Below are 27,993 nucleotides of genomic sequence, written 5' to 3' on the forward strand. Positions count from 1 at the left end.
CAAGACGGACGTACAAGGACGAGACAACACAAGAAAAACACATGATAAGCTTATGTAATTTAATTCACACATCAACATATAAATTAAACATCCCAACCACACAAGCATAGTTCAACATATATATAACGATACGAAAATTATCACTAGACGGACCGTCCGAACGGTATGAATCTGTGTAGTTACGACGTTCGTGCACCCAGGTGATGTAGTAACTAGGATACCCTCAACAGCTGCCACCCGAGGTTAGCCCTATCAGTCCAAAGTACCCCTAAGAACTTGGACCTCCTGTCGTTCCCACACATGATCTACCCTCCTCTACATGAGGACGAGTACTCACGGAACATCAGGATGAACTGTCAATGAAGCCTTGTCCACATTCATACTTTACGATATTAATATTCATCCAAGAGTCATTCCTCCCCGGAACGCTCGTTCTAAGTCTACCACCGTTTATTCATCTCATATATTGTTAATCCTTTATAACCTTTCACTTTAATATCATTTTCGTCTTCAGTTCCAAGGACATAAAATACCGAACGTTCAACCCTCTTCATAACGAGGACGAACGTAAGGAACGAGTTCAAGGAATCTCTCGTTCCAGAATAGAATAAAGTCGACTACAATGACGCGCCACAAATGACGAACGTCATTTACCACTTGAATCAGTTGAATGAACTGACTCTCGTGAATTCAGATCAAACTCCAAGAATAATTTAAGTACGGAGGTTCTAGGCCGGATCCAATGGATATAGACACCTCAAGACGATTAAAGAACCATACTTAGAATAACTCAATTACAGAAACCGAATGCCAGTCAATGACCGAACACGGTAAAAGGAATTTTTACTGAATTTGGACGAACGCTATTTCAACAATTTTGATAATTAAAGACGAGTACGAGCGTTCGGTATAAGACCGAGCGCCACTCATTACTAACGTTTTGGGTCAAGACCCACCACTGATTTAAACTCGTGATAGAAATAAATATCATACGAGATGATGAAGATAGGGTTTAAGAATGACTAAGTATCCAGATATATGTTTACAAGATTCTCAATTTCCTCACATAACACTCAGGGCATCTACGCTTGGCCGAACGCTCAAACGTAACACTATTACAAGAGGGTGTTCGTCCCCAACTAGAATTCTTCTCAAATGAAAGAATTCAATTTCAAAGAAGTTTACTATCAACACCGAACGGTCAAGGACTGTTCAATGACGAACGTACATTATCATAGAGAGATTTATATTCATAATTCATTTACATTTAACTCATTTCTCAGCATATAGTTTCATATTTTCTTATAATTATATCATTATCATATACCAAAAATCAAATATCACAAAATCATGCTTCATACAACTCACAGAACGTCCATACAGCACAATACAAACAATACGAATTAAATTGAATAAGCTTCCCTTACCTCTAGTTTGAACGTACGTCCTTCAGAATAAACTCACTTCGCGGAAATTAAGATTTCTTCTACTCTCAACGCTCAACCAAACTCTTCTAAACTAAACCAAACAGTAAGAACCCAAGATAACTTAGACTACACCCTCGCATGAAACCAAAACGTGGTTTGCATGTAACAAAAGAACTAACGACTAAGGGGAGAAGACTTACCAGCTCAAACTGGAAACTCAATCGGTTCAAGATGAAGCTTGGGATGCCGGGAATGCTTCCTCGGTGCCTGAACGGTGATCAGAGTAGAGAAGGGTAAGTTACAGTAGAGAGAGAAGGGAGGGTTTTCTAGAGAGAAGAAGGAGGAAAATGAAAGATCAGATTTTGGAAAGAGTGTGCATGCAGAGGAGAGTGGACAGGGTTTTCAGAAAAATTGTTTACCCCACGTCCAACGAACGTACACTCTCTTGTCGACACCTGCCATCCATTAACTGATTTTTGGATCCCTTCGCTTAACACCTGACATCTGTCATCTGAGTGTCAATTTCTCTTCTTGACACGTGAATTCCCGCTAACCAATACGTGCATGAATTTTACTAGTTTCTGACTTTTAATTTTACCGGTTGTGACACGTTGAGCGATGGTCACGTTAAGGAAGCCATTACCTTCTCTTCTCAAAATTCAGATCCTTATTTTTGAACCCTCAAACCCTTCCCTCAAATTCACCCTTTCGTTTCCCTCTTTCTTTAATAGCCCTTCTTTGTTTCTGGTCTCAATCTCAATTGATATGTGATTCAGAATCAGAAGAAAATCGAATGGTCCTTTTCTTCCTCTAATCGGTTAAAATGAAGGCAGGGAGTGCTGCCAAGTTGATCGTCGACGCTCTGCTTCAGCGCTTCCTCCCCCTCGCACGGCGTCGTATCGAAACCGCTCAAGCACAGGTATTTGCGTTAACACCTCTTTTCGCTCTGAAACCAAGTTTCCAATTTCGTGGTTTGAATTAACGGCTGTGATGTGGATTCACCGTAGGATGGGCAATACCTGCGACCATCTGACCCGGCCTACGAGCAGGTCCTCGATTCCCTCGCAATGGTCGCGCGCCACACTCCTGTTCCTCTGTTGGAAGCTTTGTTGAAGTGGAGGGAGAGGTTAGGATAATTAACTCTTCCTCTTTTTTTCTTTTTGTTTTTCACTTCATCTTAATTAATTAGCCCTTTTTTATTTTTGTTTTCAGTATGTTTTTTAACATAGCTTGTATAGTTTAGTTTAGGCTGAACTGCATTGTTGCTCACCCTTTGATAACTTAAGTTTAGAAAGTTTCACTTTTGGTTCTAAGGTGTCTGTGACCATATGGGTTTTACACCGACGTCTCCTAGACTATGTTTGGATAAACGATAGGTTCGTCTTAAACTACATTCATGTTAATAGACAAAGAGTATGCTTGAATGAATTTCCGAAGTCCTTGCAGGAGAATAAAATAAGAAAAGAAATTAACTCATGTGTCATTTGTAAACTAATTTCTGGAAGCTCAAGTTTTAACTCATGCTTAGACTAATTTTATGGAGAAACTTGTTTCGCTTTTTCTTTTCTTTCTCCTAGAAGTGTTTACGGAAAAAAATTGCCGAAAATATTTATGGAGAAACTTTTTCTCTTAGTTTGTGTATTGGAGTGTGTGTGTCTCCATTTGATAAGCTTCAGAATGCAATGCAAGAACTTTCAGACTTTACCATATGTCACCAAGTTAGGGTGTGTCATGAAACTCATTTGATTGATATCAATTTTTACACTTTCAAGGCATAAACGGATAAACAATGTATAGTTTAGTTTAAAATAAAGTTTTGGTTCTTCATCTTAAGTTTTTGGTTTCATTTTGATTTCAATTGGTTTAAAAAGTGTTTTTTGGTCTTTTGAAGTTTCTAGCTGAGACTGTACTGGTCATTCTGACAGTCTATTTTACACTGATGCTATCAATTTTACTTGACATGGCAAACGTGCCTGTGTGTAACATCTATCACATTCACTTTGGCAAGTGTCACCAAGTAAGTGTTTGTGTGTGTGGACTGATGGAGCGGATCTTGGTCTGACCTAGGCGCTTTAAAAGACCAAATTGATAATCTTTAAACTTAAGGGACCAGACTAAAACAAAAAAATTGTACAAGTGACCAAAAGTGTATTCTAGTCTTTGGTCTATGATGTGAAACTTTGCTTATACTTGTACGTTTTCAACCCTGTTATAGTTAAATGACTCACTGGAATAATTAGTTTTTTTTTCAACTTGTTGTAGTGAATCTCCCAAGGGTGCCAATGATGCATCGACATTCCAAAGAATGGTTTGTGTGCAAGAATTTTGATAGGCTAATTAATGCTTGTATAATTTAGAGTTTTGGCATATTTGCTTTGGTTTTGTTTTCAGAACAGTGGTCAGTGGGTTTGGAGGTTTATGATAGCATATTTTTTGTTGATTTCAGCTTGCAGTGGAGTGCATTTTTTGCTCAGCATGCATACGCTTTGTGGAGTGTTGTCCACAAGAAGGACTTACTGGTTTGTATTATGTATATGTGATTGTGTTTCTTTTGTTTTGAACATATGATGGACATTAATTATTCGTTTGTTGTTACAGAGAAACTGTGGTCTGGGCTCGAAAATTTTGTTTTTGACTGGTTAATTAATGCTGACAGGTATTTCTGTTGTCGATGATAATAGGAACACTGTAGTATGTTCATAGTTGGTGAAAATATATTTTTAATAAAGCAAATGATTGATGTCTGAATTATAAGATATAGGGTTCTCCTAAGAATTACTTTTCCACTTTTTTCAGTTCATAATGTGGATGTCAATTTTAGGTTCTTAATTGCTTAAGACTTTCAGTATTCAAGATTATTTCAATCTAAATCCTCAACAGGTTTAAACTTTTGCTGCATTGAAGCTCACATTTATGTAGAATGCTTCAGTAGTGTCAAAAGAAAGAAAAGTCAGATACATAAGCTTTTGTTTCTCTCCAATGATTGTTAACCATTGATTCTGGGAAGTTATCTGAGCATTTAGATAGCTGGAGTCATTCTAAAACACTGTAGCCTAAGATCAATGGCACATTCACTCAAGGATCAATCAAACTTATGTAAAAATGCATTTTTGATGTCAAGCTGAAACAAAGTTCAGTGGTGAATAGTTGCAATGGAAAAGAGAAGTTGAATAGATGTCTTAGAGAGAGAGAGTCAATTTAAGGTCACAGATTTGTGTGTTACCATTAGGTCCTCTTTTAAGAGTATACAACTATCAACACCCAACAATTGATTTGACAATTAGGAGAGGAACCAGCTCCCAAGTACCACTACTTTGAAGGACATACATCTCATCTCTAGGTGAGATAAAGCTTCACATGGAGACTTAGGAATAGGAATAGAAGATAACGAGGACAAACAAGTATATTATATGGGGGAAAGTCTATGATAACTAAAGTTTGATGAAAGATACCATTGGATTGCAGGAATAGCTGAGACAAATATTCACAAGCATTGTCACGACATAAAGCATGTATGGAACTAAATTGTGTTTTGATTTCATTTAAAAATGTCTGAAATACAGAAAACACTCCTGATTGATTCTTTATTAACCAAATCCAAGTATATCTAAAAATAATCATCAATAATGGTAACAAAATATTTAAAACCAATGGTAGTGCTACTCTTGCAAGCTTGTGTTTGTGAACCATTGACAACAATTATAAAAGACAAATTAGCTACTATTACTAGATATTTTGTCAATTGCACCCTAGTCAATAACCTAGGGATCAAGAGATGGAGATTGATACAGACAAGCAGATGAATTACAGTGTGTCACTGAAATTGTGTTACTAGAGGATTGACATGTCAGACACCATTGGATGAATTCTTCAAATGTTGCTAGATCAGCCGATCATGTAGGAGCAGCAAGTGATTCAATAGCAAGAATATAACTAGAAAAGATGGGACAATCTATTTTGGAGGTTGATGTAGTGTTGGTATTTTGGAGGTTGATGTAGTGTTGGAAGACATTTCTTTAATAATAAACAGAAATATTTATAATGATATCATTGATCCGCTATTCCTATACTTGTTTATCCATTCATGTAGTTGGAGGGTCAATGTGCAAGTCCCACGTTTTGCATTGCATCCTTACATCCAACTACAACCCTTAGCCGAGCACCCATGCGAACTCGCATGTAAAGGAAAGTGGAAGCTAGAGTTGAAAGGGCTTCATCTCCCCAAAGTTCTAGGTAAAACGATGGATACACTTTTCAAAGTTGTACCTTGACAAGTTGCACAATGCTTTTGGTAGTCATTATTGCAAGAACAAAAGGAGATTCTCTAGAACAACTTTGCACGAACCCACTATCAGAGGACAAGGGGTTTTGCTTGTTGGCCTGTCAAGTTCATTAGACCTCTATTGATGAATGATATGAATAATTCAAAGCAAAGGAAGTGGTCGCTCTCTGGTATAGGGGATGCTATAAGAAGACATGCCCCTTGGACTAGTACTTAGTATCTCACAAGCAAGTAGGTGACGACCCTAAATCACATTAATCCTTGTATCAGCCAAAAACCAATAGGTCTTCTTTCCTACAAGGGCAAGGTTTGCATTCGAATGCTTACAAAATGGAAAACTGTTCTGGTAGGGCATTGAACATTGCAATGTTGGTATCACCATGTGTTTGCAGATGGGGCAAAAATGGGTTTCGTTCGAGCGCCCGAAAATAATATTCCAAAGCTTTAGTATGTTCTCCGTTACTTGTGTGAATAAGGCCTATGTTATAAAATATATAACTTCGATCATAGGGATCAATTTCCAATCGCATAGCCTCATAATAATTCTGTAAAGCTTCTGCATAATTTCCTTCAGATTGAGCTGACATCCGTTACGGTCGTCATTTGGTTCAAAGAATCTCCGCTCCAGAACTGTACGTGAGATTTTCATCTCATACGGCTCCCCCCTTATGTGTGTAATGAGAAAAATCCATAAAATCAAAAAATATTCCAGTATTCTCATTCTCAACTGAACAGAGCTAGTGTTTTTACAAGAAATCTCTAGCCGAGAGAATCACACCACAAAAGCTAGCTATTGTAGTTGGAGAGCCAAAGACCTTATAAACCCTGGACTATAATCATATACTTCCTCTGTGGGACTCAAGTTCCATCCCTTGCAACTGAATCCTAACATAAAGCAAACATAGCTGAAATGTCCATGTGGTGTCTTATGTCTAATAATTTTAAAATCTCAGGCAACTCTTCTTTTCTATTTGATTTCTGGGATGCTTAACATTGGATGTGTTTTAATATGGTTAAGCTGAACTATAGATAGAAGTGTATATGAATTGACCGAGTTGAGCATTTGAAGCTTGAGTTTGGCTGGTGAAAAGAATTGGATATTCAAGCTTAGGTCGTCTATTTAAATGAGCTTAATTGAAAGCTTGAGTTGGACTTGCATAAAAAGTGAGCTATCCGTTTCAACTCATTTATAACTTAATTATTTTTTACTATTTTCTTTAACATTAAGCGATAAATAATAAATGAAAGGTAGTTTTATAAAAATTACTAGTAGAATAATATATGTAAAACTGTTTTCATAAAAATTATATTTTTTATATATTGTGTATATGCATAAAATATATATATATATATATATATATATATATATATATATATATATATATGTATGTATGTATGTATGTATGTATGTATGTATGTATGGACTCTTCAACTTGAGCTTTTAAAGCTTGAACTCCACTCATTTAAATATTCAAGCCAATTATCAAGTTTGGGTTTGTTTATAAACATAACTTGAATGAGTAATTGATGAGTTGAGTCCAAATATTTCATGAATATTTTGAAAGTGTTGTTAAATCAATTATTATTCAGACTAGAATGTGGTTTCTTAGTAGCAAAACATAAAGATTAATTATTAGGTTTCCATAAACTTTTTAATTCTCTTATTCTTCTGTTAACTTTGGTGTGAACTTAGTGAACTCTTGTTGCAGGGTTGTTAGCCAGGTTGAATATCCCTCACTGGTTGATCTGAGGGGGCTACTTCTGGACTTAGTTGCTCAACTCTTAGGTGCTCTGTCCCGTATCAGGTATATCTGATTTATCAGGGTTGTGTATAAATTATCCAGTTTGATTGAAAATTATTTGACAATTATATTGTTGACACATTTAGTAAATACTTCTTCATATCAGTCACATGTATTATTCTTTCCTTAGGAATTTAGGTATCGTCCTGTCTTGTGCCTTTTAAGGGTATGTATTGTTCCCAGTCCTGAAAAATGTAGACTGACGGGGCTATAGGAGAAATTCAATTGTTTTATTATTTAATTCTTGGTTGGTGCCTTATACCTTTATCGTTTTTCTCTGATTTCTTAGTTGGCGCCTTTAGTACTAGTTTTGAATAAAACAAGGCAATGTATAGATTCTATACAAAAAGAAAATCACTAGCACTTAAATTTTCTAGAGATGTGTATCTGCTTCTGGTGTGCTTGGTGCTGGCTTTCCTCGTTCAAATATATTTTCCTTGTGACTTTGTATTGACATAAATAATGTTCTATCTGTTCCTGCTTTCATTTGTTGAGTTAGTTGCAGTACCACAACAAAAAGTGTATGGAGATACTTTTAGAATCTATTTACCAATTTAGAAAAATGAATTTTACACTTCAGTTCTCCATTTCAGGTGAAATTCTGTCTCCCTAACTATTAAAGTTTTGTTAGTTTGAGATGATTAACTTTGGTAGTGTTTGTGTGTTAAATTTTAAAATTTGATGGGTGATTCTGGTTCAGTCAAGTGGGATAGGGATGATATTGTTGGGTGATTCTGCCTCATCCCTTTACACTATTGTTCAGTTAGCCATAATTGTGTTGCCTTTGTATCAACTTTTTTTTATTATTATTTCACGGTATTGCTTTTCTTGTTTTTATAGGTTTAGTTCTGTTACTGAGCGTTTTTTCATGGAACTCAACACCCGTCAAATTGATACAAGTGCTGCTAGAAGTGAGACACTAAGTATCATTAATGGGATGTGCTACCTGAAGCTTGGGGTATGTGTAAAACTTAAATATTTCATGTAAGGTATTATATGGTACTAGTATTATTTAAATATAAGCTTCATCTCAGGTTAAAACAGAAGGTGGATTAAATGCCTCAGCATCCTTTGTTGCAAAAGCAAATCCTTTAAACCGTGCTCCTCATAAACGGAAAAGTGAGCTTCATCATGCTCTATGCAATATGCTCTCAAACATCCTAGCACCTCTTGCAGACGGTGGGAAAAGTCAATGGCCACCTTCTGGTGTAGAGCCCGCACTTACATTATGGTACGAAGGTGTTGGACGTATAAGAGTTCAGCTAATGCATTGGATGGATAAACAAAGCAGACACATTGCGGTAAGCTGTTCTCTTACCAATTTCAGTATTTTTCCTTGTTTATTAATGTTAATTTTGCTAAGTTTTTATTTTGTGTTATCATCTAGGTTGGGTATCCATTGGTAACTCTTCTTTTATGCCTTGGTGATCCTCAAATATTTCACAACAACTTAAGTCCTCACATGGATCAACTCTACAAACTTCTTAAGGTATGTTTACATTCAATTGGCTCATTCTTGGATTCCATTGGAATTGTGAGTAGGCAAACAATATACTATACATGGTAAAATGCTCATGTTTCAGCTAAGTATTACTCATGATTGCTAAACTTTGTGCGATATAATCTTTTTCTTTTTTTAAATTGTTTTGTTTCTGTTCTTTTGTGGTGGAGACCCCACATTTACTAGAGATATGACCAAAGTATAGTATATAAGTAGGTAAAAACCACACTGTATAGACCAATTTTGTAAGGTTTAGTTAAACTTAAAGTCCACTTTCTAAGATGGTATTAAAGTCTATGCTAACAAGTTTTATTAGACCTATTGTATCACCTACTATCTTATCACTATTGAACTACCCACAAATATCTTGTTCCATGTTTGATATTCTAGTTCCCAACATGAGGGGTGTGTTGGAGAATTCACATCGATTAGGGATATGACTAAATTATAATATATAAGTGAATGTAAAACTTACTTTACAAGCTAGTTTTGTGAAAGCTAGTTTTGTGAAAGCTAGTTTTGTGAAAGCTAGTTTTGTGAAAGCTAGTTTTGTGAAAGGTTGAGTTATGTTTAATTTTCCCTTTCCAAGACTTTCCTTAGTGTGTGTGTTTGTGGGGATCCTTTTGTTAAATTTACTTTGCTGAGATTAAGGTTTTATTTTATTCAATGTGGTGTATCAGCATACAAAGTTTCCTTTGATGAATTAATTGCAGCGCATGGCTCATATATTCATATTTTAAGTGAGAGAAAACTCAAATATTTTGAATATTTGTATTATCAATCCATTTTATTATAGCCAAGTGTGAAAAATTTATAATCTAAATAGAAAAGTTTCTGTGAACCTTTTGTATATTATTTCACAGACAACTAGACCAATTTATAAGTTACAAGACTACCTAACTAATGAGTAGCTGACTAGTTAACACTGAGTTGACTGGTAGGACTTGAGCATTATTGGAAGCAAGTTTAAATCTAACTTGTCCTCACATAATCTGCTTGAAATGTTAGGTTTGTCCGCATTTATACACTATAAATTGTCTTATCTCTGGTCGACATGATATTTCCAACTCAGATGTCATATGAAGGAATTGATATCTTGTGTGTAGGATTAGATATTTGTGGGTGGTTCGATAAAAGGGATATGATAGGCTCACACAACCTTACTAGGATAAGTTTTGATACCAACTTGAGATGAATTCAAAAGAATAGAAAATGAATTAGAGAGGTTGATTCCCCTCTCTTAGGTCCTCATATTTATAATGACATTGGTAATTTAGATTCAATGGATGAGAGGAAAGAGAAAAGAATAAAAAAGGTAATATTTAGAGACTAGGTACAATACAAAGCACATAATAGCTTTTAAATAAAGTCTAGTTAAGATGACCTATTCTAACAAGCACCAACTAGGAGTCCAACCCAAAAGTCTAGTCCACCATGTGGGGGAACGACAAGTCTTAAATACTACACCAAATTCCTCATCTTACTCCATTTGAGACACCTTCATTGCCACTCCTTTTAAGGATTGGTGTCCAACAACTTCATTCTATGGACAAAGACCTGGTGGTAGCCCTTTCACTTTGATAGCTATGAGTATTCAGTTTACACCTAAATTCAGCCTATATGTAGCCTTTTATGTGGCTCAATTCTCAATGAAAGTACCACTTGAGATCTAAAAGAGGAGAAAATATTTCTCAAAGGACTTATTTCATTTCTACTCTTAAGCTTACATTTATAGAACTAGAGAGAGTGCTCTCTAGTTGTAACACACTTAACACAACTCACACACAACTCATACACACTCACACACAACTCATACACACTCACACACAGCTCATACACACTCACCCATAAACCAATAATTCTAACACTCCCCCTCAAGCTGGAGCATACAAATTGTATGTGCCAAGCTTGGAACAAATAAACTCAATCCGAGGTCCCCTTAATGACTTAGTCAACATATCTGCAAGTTGGTCATTTGATCCAACAAACTCAGTACATATTTCTTTTAACAATAACTTTTCCCGAACAAAATGACAATCAATTTCTATATGTTTGGTTCTCTCGTGAAACACTGGATTTGATGCAATGTGAAGAGCAGCTTGGTTATCACAATACATCTTCATACTCTGGATGTCACAGAAGTTAAGTTCTTGAAGGAACTGCTTCACCCATATAAGTTCACATGTTAATGAAGCCATTGCCCTATATTCAACTTCAGCTGTTGATCGAGCCACTACATTTTGTTTCTTACTTTTCCATGAGATAATGTTTCCTCCAAGGAAAACACAATATCCAGTAGTAGATCGTCTATCAATAGGAGAACCTGCCCAATCAGCATCACAATATCCTGATACTTGAAGGCTTCCTTTTTCTTCATATAACAGCCCTTGCCCAGGAGCCTTTTTACATACCTTAGAATGCGAATGATAGCATTCCAATGGTCAACACATGGAGCTTGCATGAACTGACTAACCACTCCAACTGCAAAAGATAGATCCGGCCTTGTAATAGTAAGATAGATTAGTTTTCCAGCTAGCCTCCTATATCTCTCTGGGTCGGAGAATAACTCAGCTTCTTCTGTTGTTAATTTTTGATTTGGATCCATAGGGCTATCAACCGGTCTACAATCAATCATGCCTGTTTCTTGCAAAATATCCAGAGCATACTTCCTTTGGGAGATTACAACTCCATCTTTTGACTGAGCTACTTCAATGCCTAGGAAGTATTTGAGGCTCCCAAGATCCTTGGTTTGGAAATGTCTACACAAATACTCCTTCAATTGAGATATTCCAGCAGTATCATTTCTTGTAAGAACTATATCATCAACATATACTATCAAGTAAACACATTTTCCTAGAGACGAATGATAATAAAAGACTGAATGATCTGCTTCACTGCGTTTTAGCCCAAATTTTTGAACAATAGAGCTAAACTTTCCAAACCAAGCATGTGGTGATTGCTTGAGCCCATATAGAGATCGGTTCAATTTACAAACCATACCAGACTCCCCCTGAGCAACAAACCCAGGAGGTTGCTCCATATAAACTTCTTCCTCAAGATCACCATGGAGAAAGGCATTTTTGATATCCAATTGATGAAGTGGCCAATGACGAATGACTGCCATTGCAAAGAACAATCGAATGGTAGTCATCTTTGCCACGGGAGAGAAGGTATCACAATAATCAAGACCATAAACCTGAGTGTACCCTTTTGCAACCACTTTAATTGCATATACCCATCGACAACCAACAGCCTTTTTGCCTGGGGGAAGTGGCACAAGCTCCCAAGTATGACTGTGGTCAAGAGCCTGCATTTCTTCATTCATGGCTTGTCGCCATCCAGGATGATCAAGTGCTTCTTTCACAGTTTTAGGAATAACCACAGCAGATACTGAGGATAAAAGTGAATAAAAGGAGGGAGATACTCTGTGATAACTAAGAAAATTATAAATGGGATGGGGGTTTCGAGTGGAACGATTACCTTTTCTGAGAGCAATGGGCCAACCAGAATCATCTTCATCAGGAGGCGTGACAGGAGATGGTGACGGAGAAGAATCTGAAGAAGGAGATCCACCATTTTCTGGAAGAGGAGTATCCATCGGGGTACTGTGTCGAAGGATATTAGTATGTGGAGAGGAAGGTTCGGGAGGACCTTGGGTATGACTTGGATTGACTGAGGTATTTGAGATATTAGACTCAACCACTGGAAGAGGAAGTACCTGTTGGAGGATATGAACATCTTGAACAGATGGAGAGAAGAAAGGTGTCTGTTCAAAGAAGGTAACATTAGCAGACATGTAGTATTTTTTGGTTTCAGGAGAGTAACATCGATACCCTTTTTGAAGGCGAGAATAGCCCAAAAATACACATTTGATCGCACGAGCAGAGAGCTTGTCGAGCCCCGGAGACATGTCGTGAACAAAACAAACACAACCAAAGACTCGAGGAGAAGTGTGAAAGAGAGGGTTATTGGGAAGGAGAATGGAGAAAGGAACTTTATTATTGAGAGAGGAGGAGGGCATTCTATTAATAAGAAAACATGCAGTTAAGATGGCATCCCCCAGTGATGAACAAGAATATGAGCACCAAGCAAAAGGGTACGAGCAGTTTCAACCAAGTGTCTATATTTTCTTTCTGCTATACCATTTTGCTGGGGTGTATGAGGACAAGTGGACTGATGCAAAATACCATGGGAGCTAAGAAGTGAAGAAAAAGTTGATGAGAAATACTCTTTAGCATTATCACTTCTTAAGACTTTAATTACTTGGCCAAATTGGTTCTTGATTTCATTCAAAAAGGATGTGAAAATGGGTAACAATTCAGAGCGATCTTTCATCAGATAAACCCAAGTACATCTAGAATACTCATCAATAAAGGTAACAAAATACCGAAAACCAAAAGAAGAGACGCGACTAGGTCCCCAAACATCAGAATGAATAATAGAAAAACTAGAAGTACACATTGATTGAGATCTTTTAGGGAAGACAGATCTAACATGTTTTCCTAGTTGACAGGACTCACATTCTAAAGTCTGAAGACCACTAAGTTCAGGACACATTTTTTTTAATTTTGACAAGTTAGGATGGCCAAACCGATCATGTAACACTTTAGGAGGAAGAGCGGCAACACAAGATACCCGTGGACGAAATCCAAAATGGTATAAACCTCCAGCTTCATAACCTTCTCCAATCTGTCTCCCCGAGCCACGCTCCTGTATAACAAAAGATTTTGAATCAAACGTTATTGAACAATTTAATATTTTGGTTAACTGACTTAAGGAAATTAAATTGAATGGACAGTTAGGAACAAAATGAACGGATTTCAGAGTTAGAGAGGGAGACAGGGAAACTTGACCGACTCCCTTTGAACAAATTTTAGAGCCATTTGCAAGGGTAATGAAATGGGGTTTTTCTTGGAGGGAAAGATTTGAGAACAATGAGGTATTACCAGAAATGTGATCAGAAGCACCCGAATCAATTACCCATGAATTTGGACCTGCCATGGATTGAGAAATGCAAGCTGTGGACGTACTTGAGGACTGAGATGATTGTGCCAAGCTGTTAGACTTTAAGCGTAGATACTCTTGATACTCTTTCTCAGTAAACTTGGAGTTGGAAGTGGAAGTTTCAGCCTGAGAGATATTAGCGGTTTTTGAAGGAAAGCCATGCAAGGAGTAGCAGTTTTCTTGGGTGTGACCCATCCTGTTACAGTAAGAGCATTGACGTCCCCGACCTCCACGTCCTCCACGTCCTCCTCCTCTAGTTCCACGTCCTCCTCTTCCTCGCGTGGCAACCATGACAGATGGTTCTATTGTTTCATGAGCTTCCTGAGACTGAGACACAGGAACACGAAGAAGACGTGTGGTCAAGGCTTCCAAGGAAGGGACTTCATGACTTGTCAGAAGTTGATCTCTGATGTGATTCAAATCTGGATGCAAAGTACGGAGGATCATTACCATATAATACTGGTCAAGCTTCTTTTTGATATCTTCTGAAGATTCCAAGAACATTCTCAATTCTTCCACAGCTGCTTAGGCTTCAGTCATGAAGGAGACCATATCATGGTCTGTCATTTTGAGACAGGCGAGCTTGTTTGCGGTATCATAGAGACGTTGAATATCATTAGCATAAATGTTTTGAGCTTTCTTCCAAAAGGTGTGACATGTTTTGAAGGCTCTAAGAGATATCAAAAGTCGGGGTTCCACAGATTGCCACAATAGGGCACACAATTGGAAATCAACTTGTTTCCATTGTTCAGCCATGTCAGATGGTACTTGACTCCCATCCTGCTCAAGGTGATCATAACGTCCTTGACCAAGGAACCACATTTCTACAGCAGCAGACCAAGACATATAATTCTTTCCATTTAGCTTTTCGGAAGTGATTGAGGGACTTCCAGAGAAAGAAAGAGCACTTCCAGATGCCATTCTTTGATAAAAACAGGAGAGGGAATCAGAAAAAAACCGTGAAGGACCAGAAAACCCTAGAGGGTTTCTTAAAGGGAAGCTTCTGGACCCACCAAAGTAGGATTTTGAGGGTCAGAACGGACAGAGGAGATGAGGGCGACAGCTATGGAGGTGGCGCGGAGACTTTCCGGTGAGCAGAGGGCGGCGCGTGGGCAGCACGTGCCTGTTCGCAGCGCGCAAAGAGGCGGCGCGTGACGGAGCGTGGACGAGAATCAGGCGAACCCACCGGTGGGGTTGGCTGTCGAGTGAAGAGGCGAACCAGATCCAGTGGTCGCCGGACGGAATGGTGACGGTGGCCGGTGGCGGACAGTGGTGGACGGCGGCGGACGGCGGTGGACGGCGGCAGACGGTAGTGGACAGATACCAGGATGGCTGACAACCAAGTTGAAGAACTTGAAACTGCAGTTGACAGCTGCAGATAGTGGCGAGACAGCCGCCGACAACTACGAACGACACCGGACAGGTGCGACCAGCAGTGACAGTGCTGGTGGACAACACACGGAAACCAGAGCAGGATGAACCCGCTCTGATACCAACTTGAGATCTAAAAGAGGAGAAAATATTTCTCAAAGGACTTATTTCATTTCTACTCTTAAGCTTACATTTATAGAACTAGAGAGAGTGCTCTCTAGTTGTAACACACTTAACACAACTCACACACAACTCATACACACTCACACACAGCTCATACACACTAACCCATAAACCAATAATTCTAACAGTACCAATTTTTAGGACTTATGAACATGATGCAAAAGACTTGTCCATTTGGTAGGAGAGCCTCAAGGCTTAAGTGCCACATCAAGTAGCTCATCCTACCGGTTAAGAAGTGCACTTTAAGCCTAACTCAACCCCTCAAAACCAGCTTGTAAGGTGAGGTTTGCACCTATTTATATATTATAAATTGGCCTTATCTCTAGTTGGTGTGGGACTTCCAACACCACCCCTCATGCTGAGGTATAGACATCATCTCGAGCGTGAGACTAGACATTAATGGGTGGTCTAATAATGGTCCGATATCGGGTGAAACAATATGTCGAACAAACAACATATATCGCTAGGATAGGATGTAACCATAGCTTTGATACCATGTTTGAAAGTGTGCATTTCCCTCTCTTAGGATTTCATATTTATAATAACTTTGGATGCATAAGATTCAATGTATGAAAGGGAAAAGAAGAGAATTCGAAAAGATACATCTAGGAACTAGGTCCAGCAAAAAACACAACGCCTTACAATAAATCCCATTAAGACTATTTATTCTAACAAAGATAACTAACTATGCTGATGTGGCCGAGAGCCAATCAACTTACATAGCAAAGGAGAACTCTAATACCCTATTACTTCCCTAGAAACTAAGGATTGTGAAGAACTCAAAACCTTGAGTTTGACTTTGAGATGAGTGAACTGAGTTATGGCGAGGAGCTTGGCTAGAATATTAGCAACCTGAGCTTGAGCAAGCACATAGGAGACAACTAGAGACTTGTCGAGAATTTTTTTCATCTTCTAAGAAAATGTCCAGCAGCTCCATGTTTTGTTATGTAGTGCAAAACTGGACTGTGACTTAAAGTAATGGTGCTTTGGTTGTTACAGTAGATGACTGGTGTTGGAATGCTAATTTGAAGCTCATGAGAAAAGAGTCTCTACCCTTGGAACATCAGAAGCAGTCATAGCTAAGCTCCTCTACTCAGTTTCAGCAGTTGGTGTTGCAACTAAGTTTGCTTTTTCTTTGACCATCAAGAAATCAAGTTAGGGCAGAAAAATTAGATATGCCCCTGAAGTGCTCTTTTGTCATCTACATCATATGTCCAATCAACAATTGAAAACACTTGTCAGCTTATTGTGCCACAAATTATAAGCACAAATATCTAGTCTCACATTTGAGATATTCATTTCCCAGCTTGACGAGGAGTGTTGGAGATTCCACTTCAACTAGAGATGAAAAAAAATGGTACAAATCTCACTATACAAGCAGATTCTTGTGAGGTTGAGATAAATTTAAAATCCATTTCTATGAATAAATAATTAATATATATATATATATATATGTATATATATATATATATGTATATATATATATATATATATATATATATATATATATAATATTGCATTTAGACTTCATAACAGAGGTCATCTTGGTATAGTGTTTTAGGGGTTGCCAGTTCCGTTTTGCTATATGTGATTGACTACTTAGCTGCCTGAATCTTGAAATCCTGAGTATAATGTTTGCTTGTATTGAGATAATTAAGTACGATAATTAGGTGACCATATTAATGGTACATGTTTGTATTTATCATATGCCAATAGTTGGTCCTTATTTATAGGAATTAGCTCGAGTTATGAGAAGATATTATTAGATGCCATATTTATCATACCTAAATCATTGATCCTTATTTATTATAAGAATCAGCTCTTTTGAGTTACAGGAAGATTTTTTTAGACAGTGTAGTAATTTGGATTAGGATATTGTAGGGATACGAAGAGTTGTTATTTTATTGTTGTGAGTATTATTTCTAGGATGATGGAGTTCTATATAAAGTAAGCTCTTGTACTCATTTTTTTTTATCAGCGTAAGCTCTTCTACTTGTTTAAAACTACGAAATAATAAATATTAAAATAGACAAGCCATGTGAGATACCAATGGATAACCTCTAAAATCAAGGCTTTTTATTACCAAAATGATATGATCCATATTAATACTTTTATTACTTTACACATGTATTGCAAAACATTCCTAATCTGTCTGACATAATCCTTGTTTTGCGATGCATTTAGTCCAAGGAATAGGCAAGTCAGAGAAGGGTGGGTAAAATGTCCTTTTTTTCCCTAGTGAAAACACAGATAGGTTTTTTGCTACTCTTTAACTCCTAATATCTATAAATGGCTAGCAAGAGCTCGTAGTTACTTCATTATTTATGCTGTTTAGGTTTTTTCAATTATTTTAACTATACAAAGAATCCATTCTATTGTTGGTCATGCAGGATAAGAATCATCGGTTCATGGCTTTAGATTGTCTTCATCGTGTTTTAAGATTTTACTTGAGTGTCCATGCGGCAAACTAGGCCCCAAATCGGATATGGGACAACTTAGACAGTGTAACTTCACAACTTTTAGCAGTTCTAAGAAAAGGATTGCTTACTCAGGATGTTCAACATGATAAACTGGTTGAATTCTGTGTAACTATAGCTGAACATAACCTTGATTTTACCATGAACCATATGATACTAGAATTACTCAAGCAAGACAGTCCCAGTGAAGCAAAGGTTATTGGTCTTCGTGCATTGCTTGCCATTGTCATGTCACCTTCAAGTAAGCATTTTGGTTTGGATATATTTAAAGGTATAATTAATTACATGCCTAGAATAATTGTACATTGTTATGTTTAATTGAAGTACATTTTCAGAGCTTTATTTTCTTCAGTAATGACAATTTTGTTGAATGAGCAGGTCCTGATATTGGCCACTATATTCCAAAAGTGAAAGCTGCAATTGAGTCTATATTAAGGTCATGCCATAAAACTTATAGTCAAGCACTTGTGACATCATCACGTACCACAATAGGTAATTACTTCTATTATATGCTAGCTGGATTGAAGGTGTTTAAGTATAAGAATTACAGTTTAAAAGCTGAATCAAACCTCTATAGTATTTGTTAGATGTTAAGATGTGTGTTTCTGTTATTTGGGCTTAGTCTATTATGTATTAAGGGCATTGGCCCATATCTTACAATATAAATAAATTACCCTATGTGTATGCAACACACACAAGGGATATTCTCTCCCAATCTTCTCTATTTCTCATATGGTATCTAGAGCACAGGAATAGTTCCAGTCAACTCCACGGTCTCCGGCACCCCTCACTGCCGCCGTCGCTGCTGCTGCCGCCGTCGCCGTCGCCGTCGCCGCCGCCGCCGCCGCCGCCGCCGCCGCCGTCGCCGGAGTTCCAGAATCCACCGGCGACCACACCATCGGAATCGTCTCGGCCGGGCGACCACCGTCGTACGAAGATCGCGGCGAACGGACCTCCCACGCGCCTCCACGCGCCGCCGCAAGAGTCGCCGCTGCCGCTGCGCGTGCCGGCGCGTCGCCGGAGCTTTCCGCCGCCGATCAGCACCGCCGTGATCGCCTCCTCGCCCTCTTTCTGGATCTGTGGTCGTTGCGTCAATCGGAGCACTTTGAATTTTTAGGGTTTCTCCTTCCCTATGGCGTCTTCCTCGTCTACAAACACCTCTATTGGTGGCTCATCTTCTGATCCTTCAATATATACCAATTATGTGAATGTACACTTGTCCATTGACAAGTTAGATGGCACAAATTATGCAACATGGGCGTCCGACATCAAACTTTGGTTGAAGAGTCAAGGGTACTTAGATCATCTTACTCAAAATGTGACTACTGCTCCCATAGATGACACTTCCCGCTGGATGAAAATTGATGCTCAGTTGTGCATTGTTATAAAGTCCACCATTCACTCCTCACTGAAACAAATGTTTCGATCCTATGAAACATGTTCAGAAGTATGGGCACAAGCGAAGTTGTTATACACCAATGACACTCAGCGTCTTTATGGTGTTTGTCAGGACCTATTAACTGTTATTGGTCCGCGCAATCCTGGTCCTATGGCAGAATATTTGGGTAAAATTCATGCCCTTCTTCATGACTTTAATGATATATTACCTCCTGCTTCCACTCCTGCTGAAGAATTGGAACAGCGATCAAAGTTCTTCATGTTGTTGGCATTATACGGACTCTCTGATGATGTTTCTCATGTCCGTGATCAGATTTTGGGTTCTCCTGTCATACCCAACTTTACTTCTACTTGTTCTGCTCTTTTGCGTATACCGAGCAAACCCGTCACTGAGACATCCCCTCATACTGATGATTCCTCTGTTATGGCTGCTCAACGTGATGATCGAAGTCGGTCTCGCAAGCCAAGTAAAGGACGTCCAAAATGTGACCATTGTGGCAAGTTAGGCCACAAAATTGATAGATGTTATGCTCTCCATGGACGTCCTCCTCGACCTGTAGCAATGGCAAATTCTGATCCACCTCCCCGATCACCGTCTGCAGACCATCCTACTTCATCTAATATCGTAGACAAACCTGCAATCTTTAACGAATTTCTCAAATGGTATGAGGATCATCAGCACTCTGGTTCCACTACATCTGCATCTGTTGCACGTACAGGTACACCTTTTGTTGGTCTAACTCACTCCCTTGGACCTTGGGTCCTTGACTCAGGCGCCACAGATCATATCACTGGTAACAAGTCCTTGTTTTCTTCCTTGTCATGTCCGAATAATTTACCCTCAGTAACAATGGCTGATGGGTCTAGAGTCTCATCTCATGGTATTGGTACTGTTAATATTTTTCCATCCATATCCATCGATCATGTACTTTATGTGCCTGGGTCTCCCTTCAACTTATTGTCCATTAGTCGTTTAACTCGTACTCTTAATTGTGTTATTTCGTTTACTAAAGATTCTGTTTGGTTGCAGGACCGGAGTTCGAAACACATGATTGGCACAGGATGTGAGTCTCATGGCCTTTATCATCTCCGCCCTTCTCCACATGTTGGCGTTGTCATGGAGTCACCATCCCTTCTTCATGCTCAGTTCGGTCATCCCAGTCTTGCCAAACTACAACAACTTGTCCCAAGGTTGTCCACATTATCAAGTTTGTCGTGTGAGTCTTGTCAGTTAGGGAAGCATACTCGTAGTTCCTTTCCTCGTAGTGTCTCACAACGGGCGTCGTCTCCTTTTTCATTGGTTCATTCTGACATTTGGGGACCTAGTCGTGTTAAGTCCATTTTAGGTTTTCAGTATTTTGTTACCTTTATTGATGACTATTCCAGATGTACTTGGTTATTTTTAATGAAGAATCGTTCTGAGTTGTTTTCTATTTTTCAATCTTTTTTCAATGAAATAAAAACACAGTTTGGGGTTTCTATTCGAAATTTACGTAGTGATAATGGCCGTGAATACCTTTCTCAACCGTTTAAACAGTTTATGGCTTCTCATGGCATTCTTCACCAAACCTCATGTGCTTATACCCCTCAACAAAATGGGGTGGCTGAGCGCAAGAATAGACACCTTATTGAAACAACTCGTACACTTCTTATTCATGGTCAAGTACCCTCCCGTTTTTGGGGTGATGCAGTTCTCACAGCATGTTATCTTATCAACCGCATGCCATCTTCCGTCCTAGATAACAAAATCCCTCATTCTATCTTATTTCCTCAAGACCCTCTGCATCCATTACCTCTTCGAGTTTTTGGGTCTACATGTTTTGTTCATGATTTTAGTCCTGGTCTTGATAAGTTATCTCCTCGGTCTCACAAATGTGTCTTCTTAGGATTTCCACGGTCACAAAAGGGCTATAAGTGTTTTTCCCCTTCCCTCAATCGTCATTTTATCTCTGCTGATGTCACTTTTGATGAGTCTTCTTTTTACTTTTCACATCTATCTTCTAGTTCTGTACCTCTCCCTGTTACTGTTGATATTCCTCTTATATGTGATCCTCCTGGTGATGCTCCACCCATTTTGTCTTCTCCTTCTTTAGACTCTCCTTCACCACAGGATCATCCTTCACCTCCACCCCTTCAGGTTTATAGTCGCCGTAATCGTCTCCCTCCTGACTCACTTCCGGTGCCGCCTCATGTGTCTCCTCCGGCTCCAGCAACTGAGTCTGACTTGCCTATTGCCCTCCGTAAAGGTATACGCTCTACCCGTAACCCTTCCCCCCATTATACTGTTCTTAATTACAACAGATTATCTCCATCTTTTTATACTTGTCTCTCATCCATTTCTTCTGTGTCAATTCCCAAATCTGTGAGTGATGCCTTAACTCATCCTGGTTGGCGTCAAGCTATGATGGATGAATTAAGTGCTTTACAGGAAAGTGGAACTTGGGAGCTGGTCCAATTACCATCTGGAAAGTCTGTTGTTGGTTGCAGGTGGGTGTATGCTATCAAGGTTGGTCCTGATGGCACGATTGATCGTCTGAAAGCTCGACTGGTTGCCAAAGGCTACACACAGATTTTTGGTTTGGATTATGGTGATACTTTTTCTCCAGTGGCAAAAATGACCTCTGTTCGCCTCTTCATTGCCATGGCCGCTCTTCGCCAATGGCCTCTTTACCAACTTGATGTCAAAAATGCTTTCCTCAATGGTGATTTGCATGAAGAAATTTATATGGAGCAACCGCCTGGCTTTGTTGCTCAGGGGGAGTCATCTGGATTGGTATGTCGTCTTCGCAAATCCTTATATGGCCTAAAACAGTCTCCTCGGGCCTGGTTTGGTAAATTCAGTTGTGTTGTTCAACAATTTGGTATGTCTCGCAGTGAAGCAGATCATTCGGTGTTCTATCGCCACTCGAGTGCTGGATGTATCTACTTAATAGTGTATGTCGATGATATTGTTCTCACAGGAAGCGACTATCTTGGCATCTCTCAGATGAAACAACACCTTTGTCATCATTTTCAAACCAAAGATCTTGGCAAACTCCGGTACTTTTTGGGTATTGAAGTAGCACAATCCAATGATGGTATTGTCATATCTCAGAGGAAGTATGCGTTAGACATCTTGGAGGAAACAGGGTTAATGAATTGTAAATCTGTTGAGACACCTATGGACCCTAACATCAAACTCCTACCAAATCAGGGGGAGCCTTTCTCAGATCCTGAACGGTACAGAAGACTAGTTGGTAAATTAAACTATCTTACTGTTACGCGTCCTGACATTTCTTTCGCAGTTAGTGTGGTGAGTCAATTTCTAAACTCCCCATGTGAAGACCATTGGGAGGCAGTTGTTCGCATACTGAAGTATATTAAAAGATCACCTGGAAAAGGTTTGCTATATGGCCCTAACAACGATACAAAAATTGTTTGTTATTCAGATGCTGATTGGGCTGGTTCCCCTTCTGATAGGAGGTCTACTTCTGGATATTGTGTCTCTATTGGTAGCAACCTGATATCTTGGAAAAGTAAGAAGCAAAGTGTTGTGGCAAGGTCTAGTGCAGAAGCAGAATATAGAGCTATGGCATCAGCTACTTGCGAGCTTGTGTGGCTTAAACAATTGCTTAGTGAATTGAAATTTGGAGATGTCACTCACATGATACTTATATGTGATAATCAAGCTGCTCTCCATATTAGCTCTAACCCTGTCTTCCATGAGAGAACCAAACACATTGAAGTTGATTGTCATTTCATTCGAGAAAAAATCATATCCGGAGATATCAAGACTGAGTTTGTTAACTCAAGCAACCAGTTGGCAGACATATTCACTAAGTCCTTACGAGGACCTAGAATTGATTATCTTTGTAACAAGCTTGGAACATATGATTTATATGCTCCAGCTTGAGGGGGAGTGTTAGATGTTAAGATGTGTGTTTCTGTTATTTGGGCTTAGTCTATTATGTATTAAGGGCATTGGCCCATATCTTACAATATAAATAAATTACCCTATGTGTATGCAACACACACAAGGGATATTCTCTCCCAATCTTCTCTATTTCTCATAGTATTGAAACTATAAAAACTATTTATTTGTATAGGATGGGAGTTTCTTTGTATTTGCAGTTTTTAATTTTTTGAAGTTGAAATGTGCATTTTGTTAATTAGTTTAGTATTGAATTTCTGCTTGCCATCATGATGACACCATAAGAATTCTTTTGTAGATGCTGTAACCAAGGAAAAGTCTCAAGGGTATCTATTCCGGTCTGTGCTGAAGTGCATCCCAGATCTAATAGAAGAAGTTGGGCGAACTGATAAAATTACTGAAATAATACCACAACATGGCATAAGTATTGACCCTGGTGTTCGAGAAGAAGCAGTGCAAGTGCTAAACCGAATTGTGAAGTACCTACCCCATCGTCGATTTGCTGTAATGAAGGGAATGGCCAATTTCATATTAAAACATCCTGATGAATTTCCTCTTCTCATTCAAACATCGTTAGGACGCCTATTGGAACTCATGCGCTTTTGGAGATCTTGTCTAATAGATGATAGGATACTACTTGATGCCGATGCAACATCTTTAGGGCATGAAACTGAGAGATTGAGAAAGTCTTCCATTCAACAATCAGGCGAAGCAATTGAGTTTCGTGCATCCGAAATTGATGCAGTTGGCCTCATATTCCTTAGTTCTGTTGATAGTCAAATTAGGCATACAGCATTAGAGTTATTGCGTTGTGTTCGTGCATTGAGGAATGATATTCGGGACCTGAGGATACATGAGCAATCAAATCTTATGTTAAAATATGAAGCTGGACCAATATTTATTATTGATGTTCTGGAAGAACATTGGGTACACTTTTGCCTATATTATTCAATTTTGTTTGAATGATATTTTTTCTTGTTATCTGCTACACTAATATTTTATGCATTTTTCGTTTTGTATTATCTTGTCATATTAAGCCTTGGTCCCCTTAAAGATGTAAATACCTTGGCATTGCAGGATGAGATTGTTCAGAAGGACTCCGGGAGACCATTCGATTTAAAACGAGAACCTGATGCCATTCCTTCGGAAGAGACACTTCAATCTATAATATTTGAGAGCCCTGACAAGAACAGGTGGGCTCGGTGTCTTAGTGAGCTAGTGAAATATGCTGCTGAACTTTGTCCAAGCTCTGTTCAGGAAGCAAAGTAAGTTTCTATATCTTTTACCTTTTTCTGTATTCACTGAAGTCCAAACATTGTGGAGCTAAATATATTTAGTAGAAAGATACAGAAATGATTGATTGTAAACCAATGGATTGTCTTATGAATCCAAATTAGAAATAATGCCAGACCAGTGAGAAGTTTTGGAGAAGAAAGTGTTAATTTTTTTTTGAGGAATGTTGGTTTTAAAACTAATTTTGAGATTGTGCCATTTGGAAATTTGCATGTCTCACGGGCAAAAAAGAATCTGCCTAATCAATAAAAGCTGTCTTGCAATTTTACAGAGAAAAAGAGATGGATTCTTCTCCTTCACAGGACATATACATTCCGGAACAATGGTCAGAGGCTGCATTCTTTTGCCAAAAAAGTATTTTATAATTTATTTCAAAATCATTCATTTTTTTTTAATTATTTTAGATTTGACAGTTCCATGCCTGAAAACACGAGAGGTATGGTGCTATCTCATCTCAATAATTTGGGAGCTGAAACTGTGTTTTTTTAATTTTTGTTATGTTACTTTGAATCTTTGAAACATTTGACAAGGCTGCTGATTTGTGACAGCATTTAACATCTATTCAGTATTGATGTTAATTGGAGTGTGTAAAGTTTTGGCATGTTGTATTTCCCGATCGTCAGTTATGTCAAGATGATTGCTACCGATTTGTATTTCATGCTTCTGGATTAAGTAGAACCGATCTTGACAACAGATCTCTCTGTCATACAAAAATAGAAAAAATATTATACATTGACATTTTTCATATGATTTTGTCTTGTACACGATTGTTCATTTTTCTTAGGAAGCTGTAAAAGTCTAGGGTCCCAGGCATTATTCTGTGTCTCTTTTTAGGGAATGGAGTGGTTGGGATTGGGGTCATTTCTGATTGCTGTGAAATTTTTTGTAAACAGAGTTGGATGACATATTTTGTGCCTTGGATCTGTGTTCAACCCTGTATTTGGGTATTCCATGATTAAACAGGTGATGGACTTGCCGGTATCTGTCATTTTTTTCTGCAACAGGTGTCTTTTCCTTGGTGACGTTTCTTGTAAAAGAGATCCATCAACATACTTAAATTATGTCTTTGCCATTTATGATTATTACCAAAAGGAGTATGGCATCTCTGTGAAAGGAGAAAATCCTTGTAATATCAAGTTGCCTCTTATTGTGAATACTTCTGGCTGGGTGAAAGGTAAGCTCACTTTTTTCAGCTGTTAGTCTGATTCTTGTTAATCCTGCATTTGTACTTGAAACTATTTCTTGCCTAGAATTGTAGTGATATGTACTCTATTATGGTACTTTGTTCCTTGGTTTCTCTGGCATTGCAGGGGTTGGTTATGATGTATTAGTGGACATGTTGAAATATATTTCTCCAACACATGTAGTTAAGATAAGCACATCCAGTGAAAATAAGAATCTACCTGCTGGAGAATTCTGGTTTGATGAAGACCATGATGGAACAATTAACCTAATGGAGATAAATTCAGCTCGTCAGGATTCATTAAATAGATCGTAAGTTCAAATCTGATTGAAAGTTGTTATCAATCGCAGCTGCTAGTTTGGCCTTTTAATTACCACTTTTATGCTTTAAGTAACATATAATATCCTTATTTGTTCCCCAGGGTACTTTTTCAGAAGGATGCTCGTCCCCTACGCGATTTACGAATAATGGCTTATTTCAGACTGTGCTTTTCTAGTGATTCAAATATTTCTACTATGAAGGAACTTGCACATGCCTTGGCCTCTCACTGTCCTTATGAAGTTCCCATTGCAAGCATAAAGATGAGGCATCTTCATTGTGAGGTTGGCTTAAATTTTGCTTGGTACCTGTTCTGATTATGAGTCATACCACACCTCAGTGTGGTCGCTACCTTGTTACTTTATGATTTTGAAGTTAAAGTTGCATATCTAAACCTTCACAGGCACCACAACCGTGGAGTCTTGTGAATGAGTTGCCCTTAATGAGTTTTGGTTTTTGATGCATTCAGTCCATTTTTATTTTATTTTTAATTTTAATGATCTACCAGTATCTTTGTAGGTCCCAAGCTCTGAAATATTCTTCAGTCTGAATGCTACTATTGTTGTCTTAGCTGTTGATTTTGAAGGACCTGAAAATTTACTGTTTTGGCCTTGGTAGGTCATTTGACTAACTTCCTGAATTTGATGTGTTTCATTATGTTCTGTTCTGAAACGGCGGATAATTTTTTACTGAAATACTTCTGCAGCATTGAAATTTTGGATTAAGAAGCTAATAAGGTTGCAATAGTAAAGCAAACTACCTGAAAATGCCCATTCAATGTTTTACAAGTCTTGAAAACATCAAATGCCTTGTAAACAAAATGGTAATGCTATTTGAAAGAAATGGTATTATTGAACTTAACCAATTTCAAATTTTGTAAGACAAAAGTATTGTGAACTAAATGTGCATTTGTGAGTTAGCTTGTCTTGTATATCTGTCTATTGGTTGTGAGAAGTTTACCACTGTCTCAGCTTTGCAATGACATATGAACTGTAGTATATCTGGAGAGATCTCTACCTATCTAGGATATCATGCTTCCAAAGATGTTGAAGAGAAAAAATAAAATAAGAATATGACGGTCACAAATCAAAAAGGCTATTGTTCTAGTTGAGTAGTTATGCATTTTGATAATTCTAAGCAATTCATTTTTTAACATATCTTGATTTCTTATGTTTCAGGGATCGTGAGGGGCATTGACACAGTAAAAGGTGTGCTCTATGTGTCACATAGTTCCTTGGAAAAGGTCAACCTCTTGCTACAGGGTTATATTCAAATTCCCTCTTGTTTGTTGCAGGCAAGATATTGTTTTACATGCTTTTTCTTTCTTCTTAACATAATATTATAGAAATGAAAGATAATATGTTGAAGTTCATTCAATCTGCTTTCTTTCTGTTGTCTCAGCCTTTTCTACTAGTTGCTAGAATGTGTTCAGTTATTTATATTAGTAGGTTTATTCTTTATTGCTGATGGCAGCTAATAGACGAGCAGATATTTAACACGATAATTATTATTATTGCTGACTGGAATTCATGATTAAGAAATGTATGTTTCTTCTTATACAAAAAATGACTTATTTTCAGGTTCAGGGATGCATCTCACCATACATGTCAGCAAATACTTCGGCTATAAACTAGTTATCATGTGTTAGCAAAGAGAATCATTTCAGTAGCACATTAGCAGGGGAATAGCCATTATAGTTTACTTGTATTATCATTTTTCCTTATTTGCTAAAATACAATTTTGTTTAGTTATTTATATTTATACACAGTAGATGTATATCTGTGATTGCTTGCAGTATGATTATTTCTCTTGGAGTTTGAGATTTTAATATCCTTTTTTTTCAT

General features: G+C 38.1%; 2 pseudogenes across 2 annotated transcripts; both read left to right on the forward strand.

The window, feature by feature from the left end:
• Window positions 1–1,917: 1,917 nt before the first annotated feature.
• Window positions 1,918–24,624, forward strand: LOC124821764 (uncharacterized; annotated as a pseudogene). The gene is made up of 13 exons (XR_015779893.1): window positions 1,918–2,346; window positions 2,435–2,553; window positions 3,690–3,735; window positions 3,874–3,946; window positions 4,026–4,083; window positions 7,419–7,514; window positions 8,352–8,469; window positions 8,546–8,812; window positions 8,899–9,000; window positions 17,961–18,318; window positions 18,426–18,539; window positions 23,654–24,282; window positions 24,433–24,624. The product of XR_015779893.1 is annotated as an uncharacterized LOC124821764 (transcript).
• LOC148198699 (polynucleotide 5'-hydroxyl-kinase NOL9-like) lies at window positions 24,602–27,977 on the forward strand (annotated as a pseudogene). Its single transcript, XR_015779894.1, has 7 exons — window positions 24,602–24,620; window positions 25,612–25,822; window positions 25,959–26,142; window positions 26,253–26,433; window positions 26,669–26,763; window positions 27,328–27,443; window positions 27,730–27,977. The product of XR_015779894.1 is annotated as a polynucleotide 5'-hydroxyl-kinase NOL9-like (transcript).
• The last annotated feature ends 16 nt before the right edge of the window (window positions 27,978–27,993 follow it).

The sequence above is a fragment of the Vigna umbellata genome, chromosome 5, assembly GCF_029865625.1.
Source record: "Vigna umbellata cultivar VRB3 chromosome 5, Vumbellata_1.0, whole genome shotgun sequence".
NCBI classification, from domain to species: domain Eukaryota; kingdom Viridiplantae; phylum Streptophyta; class Magnoliopsida; order Fabales; family Fabaceae; genus Vigna; species Vigna umbellata.